The sequence below is a fragment of the Bombina bombina genome, chromosome 1 (genome assembly GCF_027579735.1).
Source record: "Bombina bombina isolate aBomBom1 chromosome 1, aBomBom1.pri, whole genome shotgun sequence".
Lineage (NCBI taxonomy): Eukaryota > Metazoa > Chordata > Amphibia > Anura > Bombinatoridae > Bombina > Bombina bombina.
The window spans coordinates 4,154,214-4,174,249 of record NC_069499.1 but is presented as its reverse complement, the minus strand read 5'-3'; positions in this window follow the sequence as shown (position 1 = coordinate 4,174,249).

Genomic DNA, 20,036 nt, shown 5'->3' with positions numbered 1-20,036 from the left:
TACAGGCAAAAGAGCTGTTTTCTTTGGGGCATGCCCCGCAAAGGGCCCTGTTCAGGGCTGGTAAGGTAATAGAGCTGTTAACTTTTGTAATTTAGTATAGGGTAGGGCATTTTTTTTTATTTTGGGGGGCTTTGTTATTTTATTAGGGGGCTTAGATTAGGTGTAATTAGTTTAAAATTCTTGTAATATTTTTTTATTTTTTGTAATTTAGTGGTTTTTTATTTTTTGTAATTTAGTGGGGGGGTTTTGTACTTTACTTTATTTAATTGTAGATAATTGTAGGTACTTGTAGTTAATTTATTTAATGATAGTGTAGTGTTAGGTTTTATTGTAACTTAGGTTAGGATTTATTTTACAGGTAATTTTGTAATTATTTTAACTAGGTAGCTATTAATTAGTCAATAACTATTTAATAGCTATTGTACCTAGTTAAAATAAATACAAAGTTGCCTGTAAAATAAATATAAATGCTAAAATAGCTACAATATAATTATTCGTTATATTGTAGCTATATTAGGGTTTATTTTACAGGTAAGTATTTAGTTTTAAATATGAGTCATTTATTTAGTTAATTTAATGACAGTGTAGTGTTAGGTGTAATTGTAACTTAGGTTAGGATTTATTTTACAGGTAAATTTGTATTTATTTTAGCTAGGTAGTTATTAAATAGTTATTAACTATTTAATAACTATTGTACCTAGTTAAAATAAATACAAAGTTGCCTGTAAAATAAAAATAAATCCTAAAATAGCTACAATGTAACTATTAGTTATATTGCAGCTATCTTAGGGTTTATTTTACAGGTAAGTCTTTAGTTTTAAATAGGATTCATTTATTTAACTATAGTAAATTTATTTCGTTTTATTTAAATTATATTTAAGTTAGGGGGTGTTAGTGTTAGGGTTAGACTTAGGTTTAGGGGTTAATAACCTTATTATAGTAGCGGCGACGTTGGGGGCGGGAGATTAGGGGTTAATAATTGTAGGTAGGTGGCGGCGATGTTAGGGGGGGCAGATTAGGGGTTAATAAAATGTATTATAGTGTTTGCGAGGCGGGAGTGCGGCGGTTTAGGGGTTAATACATTTATTATAGTGTCGGCAATTTGCAGTCGGCAGATTAGGGGTTAATACTTGTAGTTAGATTGCGGTGACGTTGGGGGGGGCAGATTAGGGGTTAATAACTATAATGTAGGGGTCGGCGGTGTTAGGGACAGCAGATTAAGGGTTAATAGCTATAATGTAGGCGGCGGCGATATCGGATCGGCAGATTAGGGGTTAATACTTGTAGTTAGATTGCGGCGACGTTGGGGGGGGCAGATTAGGGGTTCATAACTATAATGTAGGGGTCGGCGGTGTTAGGGACAGCAGATTAGGGGTTAATAGTTATAATGTAGGTGGCGGCGATATTCGGTCGGCAGATTAGGGGTTAATAAAATAATGCAGGTGTCAGCGATAGCGGGGGCGGCAGATTAGGGGTTAATAAGTGTTAGATTAGGGGTGTTTAGAGACTCGGGGTACATGTTAGGGTGTTAGGTGCAGACTTAGTGTTTCCCCATAGGAAACAATGGGGCTGCGGTGTTAGTTTTTTTTCAGCCGAAACTCCCATTGTTTCCTATGGGGAAATGCCGAATTTTAACGAGCTAATTCGGATTTATTCGGAGATACGGCAGCTATTTCGGATTCATTCGGCAGATTCGGAAGTATTTTAATTCGGAAATCCGAATCGATCCGAATCTCCGAATTTACCGAATTTACCGAATTTCCGAATTAATCCGAAACGAACCGCACATGTCTAGTTTGGATGTCGTTGCAAACTTTTAGGAGGGCAGTTGTAGTGGAGTGATTCGGTCTAAAACCTGATTGATCAGGGGTCAGATAGTTAGAAAGTTGATAATACTCGCATAATTGCGTATGCGCATTTTTTAAAGATTTTTGACATTACTGGGAGCAATGATATAGGGTGATAGTTAGAAACCAAGGTTAACGCCACACTTTTATGAATAGGCACTACTCTTGCAGTTTTCCAGAGTTTGGGTATGTATCCAGATACCAAGGATTCGTTAATTAGGGTTGTGACAGGCTTAGCAATTGCCGGCGCACTGAGCTTCAACAGCATTGCTTGGATTTGATCAGGTCCTGACTGGTTTTTCATTTTTAGATTATTGAGGTGTTTCTTAATGACATTCAAGGGTACAGGTCTAAAATTGAACTTTTCTATATTGGGTCTTTGCTGTTTTAGTGGGGCCTGATCCACATTTGTAGTTTCAGGATGCGTGTCATTTATTAGTTTGTCAATCAGGGTGGTGGAGCATCCGACAAAATAATTGTTAAAGGCATTTGCTACTTCTAAGGGAAGTTGCAGGCTTTGGTTATCCACATTGACAGTGGAGGGTTGGGAGTGGATTGATGAATTTTGTAAGTTTTTTATGAGTTTCCAAAACTTTCTAGGGTTAGATATATTATTGTGCAGATTTTCACAGAAATATTGCGCCTTAGCCAATTTTGTTTGTTTAGTACATATATTTCGCCATTGTCTATATACACAGTGATCATTCATAGAGCCAGTATGCTTGAACTTTGACCACAATGAATCCCGAAATTGGTACATTTGAATGAGGTCAGCTGTGATCCAATTCAAGTGTGCTCCTTTTACTCTCACCTTAAGCAGCGGGGCATGTAAATTCCAAACTTGTAGGAGTTCAGACTGAAAGAATTCAACTGCAGAGTCTAGATCTGGGATTAGGTTTAATCTGTGCCAGGGGAGGTTCTTGATGTCATTTAGAAATGATTGCAGATTAAATTTTTTGAAGGACCTGGTGATTTTAACCTTGGGAGAGGATTTAGTAGCCTTTATTTTGCGCATGCAGAACACTAAGCAGTGGTCACTGAAATTGTTAGGGAGAACACCTGCCTCCTGGATTCGGTCGGGAGAAGTGGAGAGAATCTAGTCGAGCAGGGTATGATTATGGCTTTTGATGTTTATGCGAGTTGGGGAGGAGATTAATTGCGTTAGCTGCAAAGTTTTAAACAGCGAGCGACAACTGTTATTTTTTTGATTCAGCCAATCGATGTTAAAATCTCCAAAAACCCAAATTTCACTTTTTGGGTTTTGAGTTATGGATTCACTAAGGAGTTGTGCTATGTCCGAAATGGAATGCACAGGGGAGCTTGGTGGGCGGTAGATTCCTGCAACAATGATTGATTTACTGCACAGGATCTCAATTTTGCCAGAAAGGAAATCAAAAGTGGCAGGAGAGCTAGATTTTTGTATGGGGGTGAACTTTGTGGAGTTGTCAACATAAATTACAATGTCGCCTCCTCTCTTTGCTCTGTCAATTCTATGGCATGAATACCCATGTATTGCAATGGCAGAGTCAGGTATTTCTGCAGTTAGCCATGATTCAGAGATAACAATGATTTTTGGCTTGTATTGTAAATACCAAGCTTGCAGTGCATCGATTTTTGGAAATAAGCTGCGTATATTACAGTCCACAAAGGAGAGGCCTTTTTTAGCTGGAAGGCTAGGAATGGAATTTGCTGGGGGACCAGGGTTAGACTCTACATCATTTGCAAGGGCAAGTAGCATAAGGAATAGGAATTTGGACATAGCTTTTGTTTGGCTATTTAGTGAATGGCATACTTTATAATTTTGTGTGGTGGGGGTAGGAGGGCTATTTTTTATAACTCTCCACCAGTACTCAGCAGATAAGTTACAGCAACAGAGCAGGCCATGGTGTATGATAATTTGTTTTCCAGTTTGAGGTGGGTGATTATGGTAATGAAGTGAACAAAATTGGAGTGAGAAAAGGGCTGTCACGAATATCAGTATGGTCATATTTTGATACATGTTAGTGCTATGAGGTATGTAGATGAAACTAAAACAAAAAATAGTACAATATAAAAAAGAAATATATATATGTATATATATATATACACACACACACATATATATTCACACACTATTGATGTGGGATATATAGCTATTTGTAGGGAGAGAGGGTATGTATTCTAAAGGGTTAAGTGAATGGAAGGATGTGCTGATTAGTGTTTGCAGCTGTCAGTTTAGGAGAATGAAAGGTGTGTGGGAGACTATCTAAATGGGGGAATGAACCTGGCGGGGGTAACTATCTTCCTTTAACTACCTGATGCAGAGAGCAGTGTCAGCTGAAATGTAGGTCTGTGAATGTTCTTTAAAGACTTTTTGTAAGTATACTTTATAAGTCAGCTGATGCAGAGGGCAGTGTCAGCTGAAATGTAGGTCTGTGAATGTTCTTTAAAGACTTGTTGTAAGTATACTTTATAAGTCAGCTGATGCAGAGGGCAGTGTCAGATGAAATGTGGGTCTGTGAATGTTCTTTAAAGACTTGTTGTAAGTATACTTTATAAGTCAGCTGATGCAGAGGGCAGTGTCAGATGAAATGTGGGTCTGTGAATGTTCTTTAAAGACTTGTTGTAAGTATACTGTATAAGTCAGCTGATGCAGAGGGCAGTGTCAGATGAAATGTGGGTCTGTGAATGTTCTTTAAAGACTTGTTGTAAGTATACTTTATAAGTCAGCTGATGCAGAGGGCAGTGTCAGATGAAATGTGGGTCTGTGAATGTTCTTTAAAGACTTGTTGTAAGTATACTTTATAATTCAGCTGATGCAGAGGGCAGTGTCAGATGAAATGTGGGTCTGTGAATGTTCTTTAAAGACTTGTTGTAAGTATACTTTATAATTCAGCTGATGCAGAGGGCAGTGTCAGATGAAATGTGGGTCTGTTAATGTTCTTTAAAGACTTGTTGTAAGTGTACTTTATAAGTCAGCTGATGCAGAGGGCAGTGTCAGCTGAGATGTGGGTCTGTTAATGTTCTTTAAAGACTTGTTGTAAGTATACTTTATAAGTCAGCTGATGCAGAGGGCAGTGTCAGATGAAATGTGGGTCTGTGAATGTTCTTTAAAGACTTGTTGTAAGTATACTTTATAAGTCAGCTGATGCAGAGGGCAGTGTCAGATGAAATGTGGGTCTGTGAATGTTCTTTAAAGACTTGTTGTAAGTATACTTTATAAGTCAGCTGATGCAGAGGGCAGTGTCAGATGAAATGTGGGTCTGTGAATGTTCTTTAAAGACTTGTTGTAAGTATACTTTATAATTCAGCTGATGCAGAGGGCAGTGTCAGATGAAATGTGGGTCTGTGAATGTTCTTTAAAGACTTGTTGTAAGTATACTTTATAAGTCAGCTGATGCAGAGGGCAGTGTCAGATGAAATGTGGGTCTGTGAATGTTCTTTAAAGACTTGTTGTAAGTATACTTTATAAGTCAGCTGATGCAGAGGGCAGTGTCAGATGAAATGTGGGTCTGTGAATGTTCTTTAAAGACTTGTTGTAAGTATACTGTATAAGTCAGCTGATGCAGAGGGCAGTGTCAGATGAAATGTGGGTCTGTGAATGTTCTTTAAAGACTTGTTGTAAGTATACTTTATAAGTCAGCTGATGCAGAGGGCAGTGTCAGATGAAATGTGGGTCTGTGAATGTTCTTTAAAGACTTGTTGTAAGTATACTTTATAATTCAGCTGATGCAGAGGGCAGTGTCAGATGAAATGTGGGTCTGTGAATGTTCTTTAAAGACTTGTTGTAAGTATACTTTATAATTCAGCTGATGCAGAGGGCAGTGTCAGATGAAATGTGGGTCTGTTAATGTTCTTTAAAGACTTGTTGTAAGTGTACTTTATAAGTCAGCTGATGCAGAGGGCAGTGTCAGCTGAGATGTGGGTCTGTTAATGTTCTTTAAAGACTTGTTGTAAGTATACTTTATAAGTCAGCTGATGCAGAGGGCAGTGTCAGATGAAATGTGGGTCTGTGAATGTTCTTTAAAGACTTGTTGTAAGTATACTTTATAAGTCAGCTGATGCAGAGGGCAGTGTCAGATGAAATGTGGGTCTGTGAATGTTCTTTAAAGACTTGTTGTAAGTATACTTTATAAGTCAGCTGATGCAGAGGGCAGTGTCAGATGAAATGTGGGTCTGTGAATGTTCTTTAAAGACTTGTTGTAAGTATACTTTATAAGTCAGCTGATGCAGAGGGCAGTGTCAGATGAAATGTGGGTCTGTGAATGTTCTTTAAAGACTTGTTGTAAGTATACTTTATAAGTCAGCTGATGCAGAGGGCAGTGTCAGATGAAATGTGGGTCTGTGAATGTTCTTTAAAGACTTGTTGTAAGTATACTTTATAAGTCAGCTGATGCAGAGGGCAGTGTCAGATGAAATGTGGGTCTGTGAATGTTCTTTAAAGACTTGTTGTAAGTATACTTTATAATTCAGCTGATGCAGAGGGCAGTGTCAGATGAAATGTGAGTCTGTGAATGTTCTTTAAAGACTTGTTGTAAGTGTACTTTATAAGTCAGCTGATGCAGAGGGCAGTGTCAGATGAAATGTGGGTCTGTGAATGTTCTTTAAAGACTTGTTGTAAGTATACTTTATAAGTCAGCTGATGCAGAGGGCAGTGTCAGATGAAATGTGGGTCTGTGAATGTTCTTTAAAGACTTGTTGTAAGTATACTTTATAAGTCAGCTGCTGCAGAGGGCAGTGTCAGATGAAATGTGGGTCTGTGAATGTTCTTTAAAGACTTGTTGTAAGTATACTTTACAAGTCAGCTGATGCAGAGGGCAGTGTCAGATGAAATGTGGGTCTGTGAATGTTCTTTAAAGACTTGTTGTAAGTATACTTTATAAGTCAGCTGATGCAGAGGGCAGTGTCAGATGAAATGTGGGTCTGTGAATGTTCTTTAAAGACTTGTTGTAAGTATACTTTATAAGTCAGCTGATGCAGAGGGCAGTGTCAGATGAAATGTGGGTCTGTTAATGTTCTTTAAAGACTTGTAAGTATACTGTATAAGTCAGCTGATGCAGAGGGCAGCGTCAGATGAAATGTGGGTCTGTGAATGTTCTTTAAAGACTTGTTGTAAGTATACTTTATAAGTCAGCTGATGCAGAGGGCAGTGTCAGCTGAGATGTGGGTCTGTGAATGTTCTTTAAAGACTTGTTGTAAGTATACTTTATAAGTCAGCTGCTGCAGAGGGCAGTGTCAGATGAAATGTGAGTCTGTGAATGTTCTTTAAAGACTTCTTGTAAGTATACTTTATAATTCAGCTGATGCAGAGGGCAGTGTCAGATGAAATGTGGGTCTGTTAATGTTCTTTAAAGACTTGTTGTAAGTATACTTTATAAGTCAGCTGATGCAGAGGGCAGTGTCAGATGAAATGTGGGTCTGTGAATGTTCTTTAAAGACTTGTTGTAAGTATACTTTATAAGTCAGCTGCTGCAGAGGGCAGTGTCAGATGAAATGTGGGTCTGTTAATGTTCTTTAAAGACTTGTTGTAAGTATACTTTATAAGTCAGCTGATGCAGAGGGCAGTGTCAGATGAAATGTGGGTCTGTGAATGCTCTTTAAAGACTTGCTGTAAGTATACTTTATAAGTCAGCTGATGCAGAGGGCAGTGTCAGCTGAGATGTGGGTCTGTGAATGTTCTTTAAAGACTTGTTGTAAGTATACTTTATAAGTCAGCTGCTGCAGGGGGCAGTGTCAGCTGAGATGTGGGTCTGTGAATATTCTTTAAAGACTTGTTGTAAGTATACTTTATAATTCAGCTGATGCAGAGGGCAGTGTCAGATGAAATGTGAGTCTGTGAATGTTCTTTAAAGACTTGTTGTAAGTGTACTTTATAAGTCAGCTGATGCAGAGGGCAGTGTCAGATGAAATGTGGGTCTGTGAATGTTCTTTAAAGACTTGTTGTAAGTATACTTTATAAGTCAGCTGATGCAGAGGGCAGTGTCAGCTGAGATGTGGGTCTGTGAATGTTCTTTAAAGACTTGTTGTGAGTATACTTTATAAGTCAGCTGATGCAGAGGGCAGTGTCAGCTGAGATGTGGGTCTGTGAATGTTCTTTAAAGACTTGTTGTAAGTGTACTTCATAATTAAGCTGATGCAGAGGGCAGTGTCAGCTGAGATGTGGGTCTGTGAATGTTCTTTAAAGACTTGTTGTAAGTGTACTTCATAATTAAGCTGATGCAGAGGGCAGTGTCAGCTGAAATGTGGGTCTGTGAATGTTCTTTAAAGACTTGTTGTAAGTATACTTTATAATTCAGCTGATGCAGAGGGCAGTGTCAGCTGAGATGTGGGTCTGTGAATATTCTTTAAAGACTTGCTGTAAGTATACTTTATAAGTCAGCTGCTGCAGAGGGCAGTGTCAGCTGAAATGTGGGTCTGTGAATATTCTTTAAAGACTTGTGAGTATACTTTATAATTCAGCTGATGCAGAGGGCAGTGTCAGCTGAAAAAAACATTGAGATATATAAGCATACATTGCTAAATATGTATATATATGTGTGTGTGTGTGTGTGTGTACATATATATTTATGTGTATATATGTTTTTACAGACATATATACACAAATAAAAACATTAATATATATATACACACATACATACAGTATAGTATAGTATATAAGGGTGGTGATTTTCACTGTATTGTTACGTTGACAAAGGCCCAGATGGGGCCGAAACGTTGGAATATGTTACAATAAAGAATTTAAAATAAGAACACTGAGATTAGTCATATGTGAGAATATATATAGAGATTCCTCTGTTTGTGCACAAAGAATACACATATAGCACTCATTTAATACCACAGAGAGAGACAAGTGTATTGTAGTGTAGAAAGTGCTTAGTGTAAACACATTTGATGGACTAAAAATAAAATAATAATCTTTATTAAATCAAACATTAAAAATTGGGTCTTAACCCCTTAATGACCGGACCATTTTTCAATTTTCTTACCCTTAATGACAATGGCTATTTTTACATTTCTGCAGTGTTTGTGTTTAGCTGTAATTTTCCTCTTACTCGTTTACTGTACGCACACATATTATATACCGTTTTTCTCGCCATTAAATGGACTTTCTAAAGATACCATTATTTTCATCATATCTTATAATTTACTATAAAAAAATGTAAAATATGAGGAAAAAATTGAAAAAAACACACTTTTTCTAACTTTGACCCCCAAAATCTGTTACACATCTACAACCACCAAAAAAAAACCATTCTAAATAGTTTCTAAATTTTGTCCTGAGTTTAGAAATATCCAATGTTTACACGTTCTTTGCTTTTTTTGCAAGTTATAGGGCCATAAATACAAGTAGCGCTTTGCTATTTCCAAACCACTTTTTTCCAGAATTAGCGCTAGTTACATTGGAACACTGATATCTTTCAGGAATACCTGAATATCCCTTGACATGTATATATTTATATTTAGAAGACATCCCAAAGTATTGATCTAGGCCCATTTTGGTATATTTCATGCCACCATTTCACCGCCAAATGCGATCAAATAAAAAAAAAACTTAAATTTTTCACAATTTTAGGTTTCTCACTGAAATTATTTACAAACAGCTTGTGCAATTATGGCACAAATGGTTGTAAATGCTTCTCTGGGATCCCCTTTGTTCAGAAATAGCAGACATATATGGCTTTGGCGTTGCTTTTTGGTAATAATAAGGCCGTTTAATACTGCTGCGCACCACACTTGTAATATGCCCAGCAGTTAAGGGGTTAATTAGGTAGCTTGTAGGGTTAATTTTTAGCTTTAGCGTAGAGATCAGCCTCCCACCTGACACATCCCACCCCCTGATCCCCCCCTGACCCCCCACAAACAGCTCTCTTCCCTCCCCCACCTCACAATTGTCACCGCCATCTTAAGTACTGGCAGAAAGTCTGCCAGTACTGAAATAAAAATAATTTATTATTATTTTTTTAAAAATTTCATACAGTCTGCAGTGATGGATCCCCCCTTACCCCACAACCTCCCTGATCCCCCCCAATATATCTCTCTCAACCTCCCCCTCTAACTATTTGCCGCCATCTTGGGTACAGGCAGCTGTCTGCCAGTACCCAATTTGCCCCCCAAAATAGTTTTTTTTTTACTTTTTTATATGTAATACTTGTTTTCTGTAGTGTAGCTGGCCCCCCTAAACGATCTACATCCCCCCCCCCTCCCAGATCCCTTACTAAAGAGCTAAGATCCCCCTGCTTCCACATTGATCTTTTTTTTTTACTTTAATTTTCGGCATAATTTGCCTGCAGAAGAGTTACTTTGTATCAGATATACATTACTGGGAATAAAGATACTATTATAGCAACACAGTAAAAAAATAGCTATTTGTAAAGGTAGCTGCAAAATAACGTTTTGTTCTTGACCAGTAGCTGCTAGAGTGTATATAGTCAACTCTAAGTGATATATTTATTAATGTGCGAGCGGACATCATACGATGTAGCGTATCATGTCCGCCGCACATTGATAAATGCTGACAGCATATGCATTTATCATTGCACCAGCAATTCTTGTGAACTGCTGGCACAAGGCTGCCCCCTGCAGATTCGCGACCAATCGGCCGCTAGCAGGGGATGTCAATCAACCCGATCGTATTAGATCGTGTTGATTTCTGTCCGCGGCCTCAAAGCAGATGGACAGGTTAATAAATCGGCCGCTATGCAATAGAGAAAATATCTCACTGTTCTGCACTTAAAGGTAGCAACGATATTGCAGCGAAAAATTTCACTTTTAAATAAAGTTTGCACTAGGTAGAATCCGAACTAGCATCATATATACGATTATCATGTACTATACACACAATAATACTATGTAACGGATTGCCCTAGAGATTAGTATTACCAGTACGATAGAGGTCTCATAATACTGGAGATACAAGAGGTACTATACACACAATAATTATCAGAATCTGTTTACAGAAAGAAGGAGTGGAACTCAACTGCAGTACTAAGTAAATGTATATTTGTTACACCAGACTGTCTGAATCCTTTATTGCTGAAAAAGGAATCCTTCAGTCTAATGGTTCAATATAATTATATATCTTTAGGAATATACTCACTCAGTAGGATACTGAAAGAGGTAGACTTCTAACTGATAATTATCACACTGAGATATTATCAGAAGTGAAACAAGAAAAGGAAAAAACTCAGGCAACAGTGTATCAGTACATGGAGTGGAACTTAGGTAGAAACCCCGGTACAAATATCATATCTAATGCACAGTTCAGATACTTGGTAGTAAGTTTAGCTGTATGTGTACATAGGATGATGACAGCTGAGAAAAGTACCTTGCAGATAACTTGAAAGAGTAAAAGTAGTTGCTGTGTACCTTCGTTAATGTCACAGAGTGGTTTGGCAGAGTCCGGTACAGGACCGGAAGTGACGTCACGCTTCACTCGCAACTCCGCTGCAGATTGCTGACAGGCAGTAGTTCACACAGGGGTATGAGCTGCGGCAATGGAAAAGCAGCGAAAAAGTAAACATCAAAGTTAAGGTACCTTACCCCACTGTAAATAAAGTGACAAGTTCAAGGAAGTTCAAAGTGGCAATATATGGCAAGTAGAAAGGGCTCAGAAATCCTTCCTGGAGTGAAGAGAAGCTTTTAGCAAACAGCTTGGGAATCCTCACAGGTGTAGTGACTTCAATACTGAGCAGGGAGTGAAAGGTGAGCTGCTCTCTTAAAGAAGGAGGAACGAATCAGAGAATTGTGGGTGTAACTAAAAGGAGAGAGGGTTTGTACAAAGCATAATCTGACAGAATCCCCCCTTCAAGGACGCTGTTCCACAGCGAGGAGACGAGGTCGGTCAGGATGGCGACGATGATACAAGGAGAGAAGTCTAGGTGAGTTGAGGTTGGAGAGTGGTTCCCAGGAGTCCTCATCACTGGAATAATTCTTCCACCTCACTAAATATTGAAGAACACCCCTGTAGAACCTGGAGTCCAATATGGTGTCAACTTCGTACTCATCCGGTGCCAGAGGAAGATTTGTAGGAGGTAGAAGGATCCGTCTATCCCTTGCGGGTGAATATGGTTTCAGTAGCGAGACGTGAAACGTAGGATGTATCTTCAAGGAGCTGGGGAGGTTCAATCTGACAGCGTTGGCATTGACAACCTTCTGGATAGGGAATGGACCTAAGAAAAGACTGGCCATCTTTTTGGATGGTATTTGTAGTTTCAAGTTTCGAGTGGAGAGCCAGACTAAATCACCTATAGCGTAATCGGGAGGCTTACGTCTCCGAAGGTCGTAGTAATGTTTCTGGGACAGCTGGGACTTGCGGATGTTTTCCTGTATCTGGTTAAAATTCTCCTGAAGTGAACAATGGAGATCATCGATGACAGGTGAATCTGAGGAAGGAAGAGTTGAGAAAGTCATTGTGGGGTGGTAAGCATAATTTGCAAAAAAAGGTGTCATTTTGGTAGATGAATTAGATAGGTTATTGTAAGCAAATTCTGCCATAGAGAGATATGTCATCCAGTCATTCTGTTGATAGGAACAATAACATCTCAAGAAATGTTCAAGCCATTGATTCAACCTTTCCGATTGTCCATTCGTTTGCGGATGAAAAGCTGTGGTAAAGCGATGTTCCATCTTGGTCAATTCACATAACTTGCTCCAAAATTTTGAGGTGAATTGCGTACCCCTATCAGTCGTTAAGATGGATGGGATCCCGTGTAATTTGATGATGTGGTCTATGAAAAGGGTAGCGGTTTCAGAGGAAGTAGGGAGTTTATGGAATGGAATAAAATGTGCCATTTTAGTGAGTAAATCAATGACAACGAGTATAGTCGTTTGTCCTTTTGATGGTGGTAAGTCTACTATAAAATCCATGGACACATGATGCCAAGGCTTGTTGGGAATTGGTAATGGCATAAGCAACCCAAAAGGTGGTTTTCTTTCGGGTTTACAGGTGATACAAGTCCTACAACTGGCAATGTATTCAGAAATAGTGGATTTCATGAGTGGCCACCAGTAAGTCCGAGAGACAAGATCAAGAGTTCGTTGGACACCTGGGTGTCCTGCTAAAGGAATGTCATGGCAGGACTGTATAACGTTTGTCCTCAAGGAAGGTGGTATAAAAATTTTCTCTCCATGGTAATAGATACCATTAGTCTTGACTAAAGTTGGTTCAGGAGGAGTTGATTGTTCATTGCAGTAATTCTGAAGATCAGTAAAGAAAGGGGTAGTGAGACCTACGAAGCAATGTGGGGAAACAATGTCCTTTCTGGCGGATAGATTTACAGATCGTTCAGGTAGACGAGAAAGAGCATCAGCTTTGATATTCTTATTAGCTGGTCTGTAAATGATAACAAAATTGAAGCGGTCAAAGTACAGGCTCCAACGAACCTGTCTAGCAGATAAAGTTTTATTAGACTGAAGATATTGAAGGTTCTTGTGATCTGTAAATATATTGATTGGTATAGTAGTGCCTTCCAGGAGATGTCTCCAATGTTCAAGAGAGCGTCGGATGGCCAACAACTCCTTGTCGCCAATGGCATAATTCTGTTCGGCAGGTGACATAAGTTTGGAGAAGTATGAAATTGGATGGAGAGGATCAGTTTGAGATTTTTGTTGAGAGAGTACGGCTCCAATGGCAAAATCTGAAGAGTCAACTTCCAGGGTGTATTGGTATGAAGGATTAGGAAATTGAAGAATTGGCGCAGAGGTGAATCTGGTTTTTAGATACTGGAAAGCTTCTTTAGCTTTTAAACCCCATGAGAAAGATGTTGTAGACCCAGTTAAAACCGTGAGAGGTTTCACTATTTTAGAAAATCCTTTAATAAATTTCCTATAATAGTTTGAAAACCCAAGGAAGCGTTGGAGGTCTTTTTTGGTCTTAGGTTCAGGCCAATCCAGAACAGCTTCAACTTTTTCTTTCTGCATTTGAATTCCAGATGGGGATATATCATATCCCAGAAAAGAAACCTGGGTTGTATGAAATTTGCATTTCTCCAGTTTAGCGTAGAGTTTATGTGCTCTGAGACGTGCAAGGACCTGTCTGACATGCCTCACATGATCTTCATGAGTCCTGGAATAGATGAGTATATCATCCAGATATATAACAAGACATATATCCAGGAGATCACGGAAAACATCGTTGATGAAGAACTGAAAAGTGGCAGGGGCATTGCAAAGGCCAAACGGCATTACAAGATATTCGAATAGACCATACCTGGTCCTAAATGCCGTTAGCCACTCGTGTCCCTCTTTGATCCTAATGAGATTATAAGCCCCCCTTAAGTCGAGCTTAGTGAAAATGGTAGCCTCTGAAAGTCTTTCTATCATCTCTGGTATAAGAGGCAGGGGGTAACGGTTTTTGATCGTGCATTTGTTCAGTTCACGATAATCAATGATAGGCCTGAGGCTGGAATCTTTGTTACGAACAAAGAAAAACCCAGCGCCAGCAGGGGAGGTTGAAGGCCTAATAAAACCTTTTTTTAAGTTGTCGTCAAGATACACTTTAAGATGCTCCAGTTCAGGAGTGCTCAAGGGGTATAAGTGACCAAAGGGAATACGGGCACCTGGTTGAAGATCTATGGGGCAATCATATGCCCTATGAGGTGGTAGATTCTCTGCCTCAACCTTACTAAAGACATCCTTAAATTCGGAGTACTGAGGGGGTAACCCCTCAGAAACAATAGTCGAGTGTAACAAAAGAGGACTAGGGAGACATGTATCTCTGCAATAAGTGGAAGAAAACTTTATTTGAAAAGGGTGCCAAACAATAGTGGGGTTGTGAACTTGTAGCCACTTTAACCCTAAAACCAAACAAAAATGAGGTGAAGGTAGTACATCAAAAGAAATTAACTCAAAATGTCCAGCTATATTGAGCATTACAGGTATCGTCTCATGAGTTATAGGGCCAGAACACATGATAGAACCATCTATGACTCTGATAGGTATTGGAGTGGACTTTTTAATGAGAGGAATGTTTTTCTTGAGACAGAAGTCATGGTCCAAGTAGTTCCCTGAAGCGCCGGAATCAATAATAGCATCATTGATCCTCAGAAGACTTTGTTCCAGCTGTAGGGAGACAGACAGAGTACAATAAGAAGGTTGCATCAGAGAGAGAAGAGATGTATACAAATTAGAGGACTTACATTTCTTATTCTTCAGAAGAAGAGGACAATCCTGGACACTGTGGGTCGGATTGGCGCAATACAAACAAAGGTTTTTTATGCGTCTGCGTTGTTTCTCTTCCTGAGAGAGGGGGCCTCTAAGAAAGCCAATCTCCATAGGTTCTACAGAGGGTTTTGTAGGAGTAACAGAAGTTGAGGTGGTGGAGCTGTAGGAGGTCTTAGGTTTTGGATCTGTTGTATACTTCTCTGCCTTCCTCTCACGTAATCGTCGGTCTATCTGAACAGCCATCTTCATGAATGCTTCAAGAGTTGTAGGTAGTTCAATTCTGGCGAATTCGTCTTTTAACAACTCTGAGAGTCCTAAGCGAAATTGATTACGGAGGGCGACTGGGGTCCAGAGAGCATCCGTGGCGAACTGTTTAAAGTCTGTGATGTAGTCTTCCACGGGTCTTTTCCCCTGCTTCAGATTCCTCAGACTCATCTCAGCAGTAAGCTGAACATCTGTATCTTGAAACATTTCATCCATACTAGTAAAGAAATCCACAAGAGAAGTTAAAATGGGATCCTGATTTTCTATGAACTTATCAGCCCAGTTCCTTGGATCCCCCCTGAGAAAGGAGATTGTGGTGAGGACTTTTACTCTATCAGTGGGGTAGGTCCTAGGTTTCATAGAAAATAATAGGAGACAGGCATTTTTAAATTGCCTGTAGGCTTTTCTGTTTCCACAGAATAGATCTGGAAGGGAAACTTGTGGTTCAATACAACTCTCAGTTTGGTTATGTTTAATAGCAATAGAATCTGTAATAACCTTTCTTAGGGCAGCATTTTCAATCTGTAAATCATGGAGACCCTGTGCAAGCTGATCAACTTTTTGAGTAAGGTTATATACTATTTGTCTTAAGTCTGCTGGTTCCATAGTTACTTTGGGCTCAGTATTATATCAGAATCTGTTTACAGAAAGAAGGAGTGGAACTCAACTGCAGTACTAAGTAAATGTATATTTGTTACACCAGACTGTCTGAATCCTTTATTGCTGAAAAAGGAATCCTTCAGTCTAATGGTTCAATATAATTATATATCTTTAGGAATATACTCACTCAGTAGGATACTGAAAGAGGTAGACTTCTAACTGATAATTATCACACTGAGATATTATCAGAAGTGAAACAAGAAAAGGAAAAAACTCAGGCAACAGTGTATCAGTACATGGAGTGGAACTTAGGTAGAAACCCCGGTACAAATATCATATCTAATGCACAGTTCAGATACTTGGTAGTAAGTTTAGCTGTATGTGTACATAGGATGATGACAGCTGAGAAAAGTACCTTGCAGATAACTTGAAAGAGTAAAAGTAGTTGCTGTGTACCTTCGTTAATGTCACAGAGTGGTTTGGCAGAGTCCGGTACAGGACCGGAAGTGACGTCACGCTTCACTCGCAACTCCGCTGCAGATTGCTGACAGGCAGTAGTTCACACAGGGGTATGAGCTGCGGCAATGGAAAAGCAGCGAAAAAGTAAACATCAAAGTTAAGGTACCTTACCCCACTGTAAATAAAGTGACAAGTTCAAGGAAGTTCAAAGTGGCAATATATGGCAAGTAGAAAGGGCTCAGAAATCCTTCCTGGAGTGAAGAGAAGCTTTTAGCAAACAGCTTGGGAATCCTCACAGGTGTAGTGACTTCAATACTGAGCAGGGAGTGAAAGGTGAGCTGCTCTCTTAAAGAAGGAGGAACGAATCAGAGAATTGTGGGTGTAACTAAAAGGAGAGAGGGTTTGTACAAAGCATAATCTGACAATAATACTCTGTAACGGATTGCCCTAGAGATTAGTATTACCAGTAGGATAGAGGTCTCATAATACTGGGGATACAAGAGGTACTATACACACAATAATACTGTGTAACGGATTGCCCTAGAGATTAGTATTACCAGTACGATAGAGGTCTCATAATACTGGAGATACAAGAGGTACTACACACAATAATACTGTGTAACGGATTGCCCTAGAGATTAGTATTACCAGTAGGATAGAGGTCTCATAATACTGGAGATACAAGAGGTACTATACACACAATAATACTGTGTAACGGATTGCCCTAGAGATTAGTATTACAGTAGTATAGAGGTCTCATAATACTGGAGATACAAGAGGTACTATACACACAATAATACAATGTAACGGATTGCCCTAGAGATTAGTATTACAGTAGGATAGAGGTCTCATAATACTGGGGATACAAGACGTACTATACAAACAATAATACTATGTAACGGATTGCCCTAGAGATTAGTGTTACAGTAGTGTCAGAGTATATGAATATTATGATGAATATTACATATGTGTACATATATATGTATATATATATATATGTATATTTTATACACTGTATATGTTAGATGAGACCTCAGGATTCATTGAACATGAGTTTGTTGAACACAGCTTCTAATACACGTCAGGATTGACGATCAGCAGAGCCTTTTGAAGCACGACCCCTGTAGTGTAAAACACACAAACATTTCTTTTCTAAAGGAAATAGCTCAGTGACCCTATTCATTTGACTATATATGCAGTTTTATAACTTCAGAACATTTGGTGATGTGAGAAAAGAATGTGTTCAAGGACCCCTTTGGAATTTGACACGTGTGATAACAACAGTTCTATCTCACTGAATCTCTGATATTTGAAGACGTACTGCAGACCCCCATCTTGGGGGAAGGTGACACAAATAAAATTAAATACATTTTGCAAGGGGAACAATGCCAGTTTTCCATGTATGTTTAGAATGATTCATGATATATATATTGAAATTAAGCACATTGTATTAAATAGATAATTGCTGCAGGGGATATTTATATAGGAAATAAATTCAGATATACATAGAAATGATATATATGTTTTGAAAACATAAAAGATCTTACTTAGCCTCTGTGTTTTTAAGAATATAAATAAATACTTATGGACCATAGACATATGAATGCTTGGATCATCTCTAATAATTATTTCTATTTTTATTGCAGACAACCATTGGTCATGAGCATCAATCTATGCACTTAGAAAGAGATGGAATGCCTGCATGAAATGAATTAAGTCATATCATATAAATGTGCAAATAAATGTTTACAAAGTTTCACATTCATCTTTTGAAATATAGTGAGATGAAAATATGGAAGTTACTTTGATGTGATATGACTATGAGATATATATTTGATATGATATGACTATGAAATATAAATGATTTTAATATAATGCTAGATGTATTTGATGTTTCATATCAAAATGATCAGAAAATTCATTAAGATATAACTTATCCAAAACAAATATTGCGAATAGTTGTTGCAGTAAATTATGATAAAATGAAAAACCATTTAATAGAAATACTGATTTAAGTTGATTCAAATGTTGTTATGTATGTTTGTAATGATGCCACCCAGTGTTGCCATGAGAGAACTACAGCCAGAAAGCTTTTTGGCTGTTGGAAATGGGATATTCAGATTATCCAATAGAGGGACAAGGTTTTGAAGGGCCACCCATATTTCACACCTATGATTAGACTAATAAGTTGTATGCAGAAGGAAGGACACACACTGGCTGCAGAGTTTTGTAACTGACTGAAACTGTTTTGCGTGGGACACAGTCAAACTATAAAAACAAAGTGGGCCATATTTCTCCTATTCCATTGCAATTACACTTATTTTATATGAGGTGTGGAAAAATCTTCAAGTTGGATATCATTTTGGTAACGTGTATATATATATAGAGTATAAGAAAAGGGCTGTTAATTACATGTGATATTTTAAAGTCACAGCAGTTTAAAGATAACGTATTCAAGGCTTTTGTAAGATAAGTTATATGCATAGTCAATTTGTATTTAATAGATTTAAAGAAGCAGTGTGTTCTTTCAAGTTAGCATTTCACAGCCTATATATATATTGTTTAAATCTGTATCTGGTAGACTAAGTGATTTATCTGTGAAAGTTCTGGTGTTTTAAGTCAATATTGTATTAGGATAAATTGCAGTTAAATAGCAGAATATATATATATATATATATATATATATAATATCCTATTGTTTTATAAACACTGTTTAGAATTGTACTGCTTGGATGTTAAAAGACTTGTATATAAGACTGGTTTCTTAAGATAAGCGTGTAGGAATTTTGCATAGCATATTTAAATAGTTTTCAAGCGCCTATAATATTATTTAGTTTCCTTTTATTGCAAATATATTTCAATATGTTCATGGATATTAACTAAATAAAATAATTCAGGTATTTATATTAATTGTATGGTCTAGTAGATGCATGGTTAATTAGGGTTTCTATTTTTTTTGTATTGTGTTTATAACCCTGCCATAAACTGATATATTATTTGGATAGCACTACTAAGATTCTTATAAATATACTGACAGTAGGATAGAGGTCTCATAATACTGGAGATACAAGAGGTACTATACACACAATAATACTCTGTAACGGATTGCCCTAGAGATTAGTATTACAGTAGGATAGAGGTCTCATAATACTGGGGATGCAAGAGGTACTATACACACAATAATACTATGTAACTGATTGCCTTATAGATTAGTATTACCACCAGTAGTATAGAGGTCTCATAATACTGGGGATACAAGAGGTACTATACACACAATAATACTATGTAACGGATTGCTTAGAAAATATATATCTTACAGCGCTCAAAATATCTCACTTATGTAACCAGTTTTAATTGTATGTAGATAACCAAGTGTATGTAGATATTAAACTTGTAAAATTGTTTACCAAATCGTTAGATCACTCATACTTAATATTTTTGGTTTATACATACACATGATAAGAGGTAACACCCTTAAGATTTAACCCACTTCTCACAGCCTCTAGTTAGGCGCTTTCTGATATTCTATTACTACTATGTAACGGATTGCCCTAGAGATTAGTATTACCAGTAGGATAGAGGTCTCATAATACTGGGGATACAAGATCTCTAGGGCAATCCGTTACATAGTATTATTGTGTGTATAGTAGCTCTTGTATCCCCAGTATTATGAGACCTCTATCCTACTGGTAATACTAATCTCTAGGGCAATCCGTTACATAGTAT